The sequence below is a fragment of the Ranitomeya imitator genome, chromosome 1 (assembly GCF_032444005.1).
Source record: "Ranitomeya imitator isolate aRanImi1 chromosome 1, aRanImi1.pri, whole genome shotgun sequence".
Lineage (NCBI taxonomy): Eukaryota > Metazoa > Chordata > Amphibia > Anura > Dendrobatidae > Ranitomeya > Ranitomeya imitator.
Genome location: NC_091282.1, coordinates 1,013,898,363 through 1,013,906,530, shown reverse-complemented (window position 1 = coordinate 1,013,906,530; position 8,168 = coordinate 1,013,898,363). Strand labels below are relative to the sequence as shown.

The 8,168-nt window shown below is 42.3% G+C and overlaps 1 long non-coding RNA gene across 1 annotated transcript in view; it reads left to right on the top strand.

The window, feature by feature from the left end:
- The first annotated feature begins 1,104 nt into the window (after window positions 1-1,104).
- LOC138658261 (uncharacterized) overlaps window positions 1,105-8,168 on the top strand; it is a 53,857-nt gene continuing 46,793 nt past the window's right edge. The window contains exon 1 of the long non-coding RNA XR_011317418.1: window positions 1,105-1,246. This is a non-coding gene — a long non-coding RNA (uncharacterized lncRNA). The remainder of the gene's footprint in view (window positions 1,247-8,168) is intronic.

Sequence of the window (8,168 nt, the reverse complement as noted above, 5' to 3'; positions counted from 1 at the left end):
CCTGCTACTGAGCTCTCACACTGTTCAGTACAAGCTGCAGCCGTCAGTCAGGCTGGGTGGTCAAAATGAATTCTCTTTGACTCATGAACTGTATCACTCTGTAGCTGGGACCCATAAAATGCTCATTTTACCATCAGGATTATGAAGCCATTTTAACATGTACTCTCAAAGTAAGTACCTCTGCCTCATCAGGTCTTAAGAGAGCTATGCATTAGTATATGCAGTGTCTATTGTGCAGTCTTGGGACTGATCTACTTTAACAGGATTTTTGCTATATTATTACAAGGCTCATTGCCTCCCATGTTGAGCACAGGGGTAGATGCAGTAGAAGAGCACTATCCTGCTCACTCTATATGCCAAGCATTTTTGTCTAGAATCATACTAAAATGCAGTCAAGCAATATAAACTTCCCTAAGTTTGGCACCAGTGTAACATGAACTAGAACGGAGTAGTTTTCACAATATAAGTTACCAATTTTCTGGTCATGAACGCAGCACGAAATGTGAGGGTCCATGAGAATTCATTACCTTGTAAAACTCTAGTACATAATACATTTCTTGCCTTCCCCGCACACTTATATCCAGGTGTGTAGCTGCATGTAATAAAGTTTATTGCCATAGAGGGTCTGCAATACCACTGCAATGCACATGTACAGCCCTCCAATGAATCAATATCTTACATCAGTCTGAAGTTCGATTTCTTCATTGTTTATTTCCTCTGGGACGTAAAAGGTGTATTTTATCTCAAAAGTGATTGACTATTAAATGCTCATTCTGGGCTCAGCCGCAGATTAAATATTTTCACACGTATTTTATAGCCCAATTACATTACTTTGGCAGCAAATATCAGATTGCTGTACAGTTATTTAATGTCCTATCTCACTGTAAAAAGCAATATTACTGGATAGAAAAAAAAGTTAACCTTGCATTTACTGATAGCCTGGGGTCTTTCGAGTAAACATCTGGCGCCATTAGTTGTTGGCTTTGGTCTGTCAATGCAAAGTTACATATGCAAAGTATTATAGATTTGGCACCAAGAATACACACATGTTAGAATGGCTTGTTAATACGTGCAAGCCTAGCACTATTTCCGAGGTCAGGGACAGGAGGCGAATGCGCCGTCCACCGCGACGCAGCAAATAACGGAGTTCGGGTATCATAAGAAAGTGGTCTGTGACTTCAAACAGCCTATTTCCTTTGAAGAATATGAGAGTGATCGGGCTGCAGAAGGATGAAAATATCTTCTAGTAAGTGAGACGGAGTGAAATCTTTCAGATTTGACATGTCTGTTGCTGGCATTTGGTTGCTTTTTTCTTGATCTCCTCTCATATGGATTTCCCTAAAGGTTTTACTGGCATGCTGCATTACACAGCTTGTTCTGCGCAGCCCGTAGAATGTGCAAATCCAATAAACAGAGCCGCGCCGCTGTGTAGGAAACAAAAGTAGCTGTTTTATGCTCTCATTAGCATTTACATTTTGCATGCCCAGAATCCTTTGTGATTACAGTGCTTTGCTCCGTGTGAGATTCAGGTGACTGGAACAAGCTGTAAAAAGCCGCGTGAGCCATTTGCGCAAGCTCTGGGGCGTTTTTAATCTGCATTGTGCTGCTGTACTGTACATGAAGTTCGTGATAAAAATCATTCGACTTTACTCAGCACAGTTTCGCATCCTCGACACTAGATGCCAGTATTGGCACGCGCAACCCCGGCGTCTGCACGTTAACGCTGAAAATAAAGGGAATCGGAGGGGAGAGGGGCGGTAATGTGGCTGAAAAACATATTTTCAATTACTTCCAAATAAAAATGCTTTTGCACATTTCTTCTGTGGTTAAATGAAACCCATCAAAGCCCATTAAAAGAATCAGTAAAGACTGTGGAAGCGTACGCCTTTCTCTTTCAGCTTTGTCCAAACCCGGCCCTGCTATGGGGATTTCGACAGGTGTGCAGCTGCATTGGAAAACATCTTTTCTCTGTTATCTGTGTCTCCCCGGCACAGAATGCAGGTGTTGGAATTGATTATAGTTTAATCTTATTTCTCTAAGGAGGTGGATGAAAATACAAAAAATGACTGCAGGACCGCAGTGTGGGCTATGACATTTCTCGCTTCCCTTTTTTCTTATTTCAATCTGCTTCCTCGCCTTTTTTTCTTGCTGTAATTCTATCAACCGTATATGATGAAAAACACTAAATAGGTCTTCTGTGAATGGCTCTTTATGTGTGGACAGGTTAGTGTTAACCATCTCAGCAGACGGAACCATCGTTGTCCTGATATTTTCTCATGTACATATACGACCAGCTTGTATCTATAGTAAACATGTATTACGGAAATGTTATAGCATAGTAGATGATGGATGAGTCACAATCACACTTTAATAATATCTAAGAACACAATGTGCGGGGAGCATATATACAATCCTTTAAAGACATGTGAATCTCTCCCACTCATGGAGAACCAGCCTTAATGTATATGGTTTTATGTGCGTAATTGCATTTTGAATGCATTCCTTTAGAGTAGGTGCACTGCACATGATGTCTCATAAACGCCAATGCACCCACTGAGTTTTTTCTGCAGAAGACATTTAAGAAAAATGCCGGCAATTTTTTTTCCTGAAGTCTCTTCTTTGACATATTTTTTGTCGCTATTGCCCTTTGCCATCTTTGTCATCTTTTTGTCTTTTGTCCCTGATTTTTGTATTGTTTGTTTTTTGTTCCCGCACTTATAATATGGAAATTCTGGAATTGTATTATTTGTGTATAAATATAGTCTTGTTAGCCAACTGTGTGTGACCCCCAAGAATACACCCACAAGGAAAAGTTGAGAACTGTGTGCAGTTGGCTTAAAAGACTAGGGCCCAAATTCATCAGTATTTTTAGCATAAATCTGGCGTAAACCACTTTGGTAAATAGCACAACTTGAGGTTTTCACGCCATTTTTGGCTGACTTTGCCTAGGGCTGAGCTGTGGCAGGATGTGATTTCAACAGTTGGCATCACACCAGAACTCTTGTAATTCACGACAAGCTGTGGCACGCCGTACGTTAGAACCCTTTCTCTGGTTGCTGACTGGAGTAATATTTGTGGCAAGGTGTATGGAGGTATACACCACTTTTCAGAAGTGCTGGATACATTAAAAGGCTTGCGCCTAATAGTGAATCACAAGTGTGTCTGACTCCAACATGTTACCTCATCAAGACTGGCGTTAGCAATGCTAGTCTTGATGAATCGAGGCCAAGATTTGCATAAAATTTACATACAAGAAGAGGTGTCATATCTCAGGAATGCAGAGGCAAATAAATGAAAGAACAATGTCAGATTACATATACCATATTTTTCGAACTATAAGATGCACCGGACCATAAGGCGCACCCCAAATTTTCAGAATGAAAATGGGGAAAAAAATAAAAAAATGGGGTCCGTCTTACAGTACTGAATTCAGCTTACTCGGGGAGATTGACAGTGCTGGTGGAGTGGAGTCACAGAAGGTGTTTGGTGGTCTGGCGATATCACCTAAACTGGTGTGCAGGTTCACTGGTGCTAGGCAGTGCGACGGGCTACGGCGACATTTTGTGAAAACCCGAAGTCTCCACACATCCATTGCTGTGATGCGGTGGTCTCCTGGAAATCCCATCCCAGTGCTGCAGGTTCGGCGGGGCGTGGTGGTGCGTGGGCTACGGCGACATTTTGTGAAAGCCTGAAGCCTCCGCACTTCTATTGCCTTGATGCTGTGGCCTCTGGGAAAATGGCCGCCGAAGGTGGCGCATGTGCAGATTGAGATCTTCGCAATGAGATCTCGTCCTGAGATCTAGGGAGCCGAGATCTCAATCTGTCCGTGCGCCACCTCCGGCAGCCATTTTCGCAGAGGCCAGATTGATTCTCTAGGTGCTGATTGAGATCTTGGCAACAAAATCTCATCCTGAGATCTCAGGAGACAAGATCTCGAAACCGAGATCTCAATCTGCGCATGCGCCTCCTCCGGCGGCCATTTTCCTGGAGGCCACAGCATCGAGGCAATAGAAGTGTGGGGCCTCCGGGCTTTCACAAAATGTCGCCAGATCCCCTTGTACCACCGCGCACCACCGATCACTGCCGAAGCTGCCGCACGAGCCGCACCAGGCTAGGATGGGAGCGAGATCATTGTTCTGCAGTGTCAGACCACTGGAAGAATCGCTCAACTCCTGCTGCCACTACACTAACTGTAAGTACATTCCAACTATAAGACGAACCCCCGTTTTCAATCCAATTTTTTTTTTTTAAAGTGTCTTATAGTCTGAAAAATACGGTATTTATTTATGGCAAGTAATAGTTCCTCATTAATACCTGAAATCCAATTTATACAGTAAGTTAAGCTACCCTATATACTATGGTATAAACCATTTATGTATTTTGAAATGCTGCTATACATCTTCCATGTACGAGATACATCTTTTGTAAACCTGTGACTCTCTATGAAACATTCACAGTTCAAATATCTTTCAACAAAATTAGGTTTGTGTACATATAGGGCTGCATCATGGACATGCTGCATGTTATTCACATTGTACTGCCATATAGTTCTATGGGATGAAACTGATTCAGGAAATGTATTGCATATAGTGCAATTGAAAAAATTAGTATGTCCTTCAACTTGACGAGCTAAGGCCATGGATGAAAGAAAGTGGAAGGCGAAGGCTTAGAACTTTGCTTCCTTCTAATAATGGAGGAAAAAAAACCCATAAAACGTAAGCCATAAAAGGTAAAATATTCTTCCTTCTGATATTTTTGAATCGATGGATTGGCCTGGTTGTTTAAATTAGCCATTCTTCCAATGATATATATAGGTGAAGAGTCAGTACAGGTCACCCATTTTTCAGGGGCTGAATTAACCTTTTTGAGGTCTACACTTTCCATAAACCTATGTCAAAAGTAATAAAGGAAGAGATGAAAAGATAAGGAGAAGGTCTTCCTCTCCCGGGATATGGAGGATGGGTAAATACAGCAGTAGCCGGAGCCGTCTCTCATCTTTGGGTCACTCTACTCATCCTTCTTTGCACTATTCTTATGAAAGCACCTTCTAGGTGATGAAAAATTGATTATTAAATTGGCGTTCTTAGGTCTGCCATGTTGATTGTTGTATGGATGCTAGCATAGTATCGCTTAGGGCTCTTTTGTTTAAATTTAGATTTCAAAAGCAATCCGGTTGAGAAAAATTCCCAAGAACGAGCTTAGGGAATATAGTAAAAGCATGTACTCCTATTTGATATGCTTTAGCCTGGCCATCTCATGGGCATTACACGCTATTAATGAGAGAGCTGTTTCTGCTACAAGCTTGGCCTGTTGCCGGTCACCCAGGATGTAATCACGGTCAGACATTTTCCCAAGCACTTCAGTGCCGGCGCTTCTCTCGAACAGCATAGTGAAGCACATCTGAGAGTCTCTTGCATTGAGAATGCAACTTCTGTAAAACATGAGAGGAGAAAAGCAATCTCATCACACTAAGTAAATACAAAATTAACCAAGATGATAATAATGTTCCACAGTTATTAGTGTGTTTGAAGCTAAGAAAGGAAGGTATCTGCAAGGAACCCAGGGGAAATAAACATGTTGCAATAAGCAACTAATCAGTCACTGATCACACTTAGAAGTCAGAAGATCTAGAACTCATGATGCGTGCGTTAATCCATTAGTCTCAACAATAATTGCTGCTGTAGCTTAGAGACGTGGATTTTTATTCTAGCAGACAACATATTATACGGTATCAGAGAGAGGAGTAACTGGATATGCCTGCATTACAGTGGAATGTTTTAAACTAATGGACTCGCTTTTCAGATTCTAATTCTATAAATTCTATACAAAACCCCTAGATTTCTGTGCTTATAGAGTTAAAGGTCACAAAAGCATCTTAGTGAAAGGCAGTAAAAAGTAATTACATGTCCTAACTGTCAATTAAAATTAGAAAGCATAGGGGTCAGGCAAAGAAGTGAATACAGATGAAGAGCAAAGCTGGCATTGCTGTTATACCCCATACTTCTAAAATTATGGCTTTAATTCTATTTATTGCTACTGTTTCTTCTTGCACAGTTGTTTAATACCTGAATACTAAATGTGACCCACTGGACATGTGATTGTGATGTGAACCTTCTAAGCAACAAGTGAATTCTTGATCACTAGAATAGAATTATTTTTATCAGTATTGGTCCAGGGCAGTGATGGCGAACCTTTTAGAGACCGAGTGCCCAAACTCCAATCTAAAATCCACTTATTTATCTCAAAGTGCCAACACGGCAATTTAACTGGAATACTGAGGTTTTAGATTAGAAAAACAACTCCTACATTAACATCCTATAGTGTCTATACTATAGAATAACAAAGAATGATGACTAGTGTTGAGCGATACCTTCCGATATCGGAAAGTATCGGTATCGGTTTGGATCGGCCGATATTCAAAAAATATCGGATATCGCCGATACCGATACCCGATCCCAATGCAAGTCAATGGGACCAAAATATCGGAATTAAAATAAACCCTTTCTTTCCTTGTAGGTTCATTCTACATGAAGGAAAACAACTAAGAATAATGCCGGATGTATTTGGGGAGGTGGCGGAGACATTAAAGTCATAGAGGTTTATCCCAATCAAATAGAATAGCATGTTTTTTGTTTTTTTTTAAGACGTTCGGAGTGACAAAGATATTGACTATGTAAATTTTTTTTTTATTTTGTCAGATATTGATGTTTCACTATTCCACGCCCTTCCCCTTCTTTTTTTTCTTTTTTTTTTTCTTTTCCCACACTTTCATCTTCATCATCATCAGCATCTTTGACATCAACTTCTTCACCTTATTCATCTTCTTCTTCATCTTCTACCTATTTTTTTTTTTTTATTACATTCTTCATATTCATTTTATTCAACTATTATTATTCTTCTTATTCTACATATTCTTTTTATTCCACTGTTATTATTCTTCCTATTCTACTTCTTCATCATATTCTCATTTGTGACAGGCATTCCCGTAGTTGTTATCTATAAAAGTTTGAAGATTACACCTTCCGTTCTGCCAGTCACAAAAGTTACATTTGTCCGCGTTCAGTTTGGCCTGCAGCATCAGGCTTTATCCAGGGGCACCACGAGGAGGAACGGACTCACCCCCATACACTGCTTAGTCTTCTTCTGCATATAATTTAGATAATATCTTTTGCTCTGATATTAAGTCTTATGCTTAATGTTCTTCTGCTCTTTGTTCTGCAGCCTCTTGTTCTTCTGCTTCTCGGTCTTCCATGTTGTCGTCTCCAGGGTCGTCGTCTCCAGTGTCGTCATCTCCGCCGTCGTCGTCGTCGTCATCGGGGTGGTCTTCCGTGTCGTCGTCATCGTGGTGGTCTTCCGGGTCGTCGACGTTAGGGTCTTCAACTTGGAAATGTAGCAGAAGGTACAAGAAGGCTGAGAAAATGCCAAGAACCAGCTGATGGAACTGGAACTCGGATGGCTACCCGAAGGTTCAAGAGCCTATGGAACTACCGAGGACCAGCTGACGTTACTGGAACCCGGTTACTAAGCAGGAGGTACCCGTGCTAAAAAGCACTACCAAGGACCGCCTGACGTTGACGGAACTCGGATACCCAGAAGGAGGCACCTAAGCCAAAGGCTCTGCCCGGAACCAGCTGACGTTACTGGAACCAGGATGGGGAGCAGAAGGTACAAGAGCAAAAGACACTGCCGAGAACCAGCTGACGGTACTGGAACCCGGATGGGTAGCCGAAGGTCCAAGAGCCAATGGAACTACCGAGGACCAGCTGACGTTACTGGAACCCGGTTACTAAGCAGGAGGTACCCGTGCCTGAAAGCACTACCAAGGACCACCTGACGTTGGTGGAACTTGGATACCCAGAAGGAGGCACCTAAGCCAAAGGCTCTGCCCGGAACCAGCTGACGGTACTGGAACCAGGATGGGGAGCAGAAGGTACAAGAGCAAAAGACACTGCCGAGAACCAGCTGACGGTGCTGGAACCAGGTGGTGGACCCGAAGGCCCACAGGAGAGGAGAGAACAGCTAGGCCGCGAGGCAGCCGCAGTTACCGAACCCCAACAGTCCTACAGGGGGAGCTGGGCCTACTGGCACTACAGAACCAGCCTTGACTACCAGTTCACGCAGCCCACATAGGAAGCTCCTAAACTGGAGGCACCCTGGAGTTGGCTAAC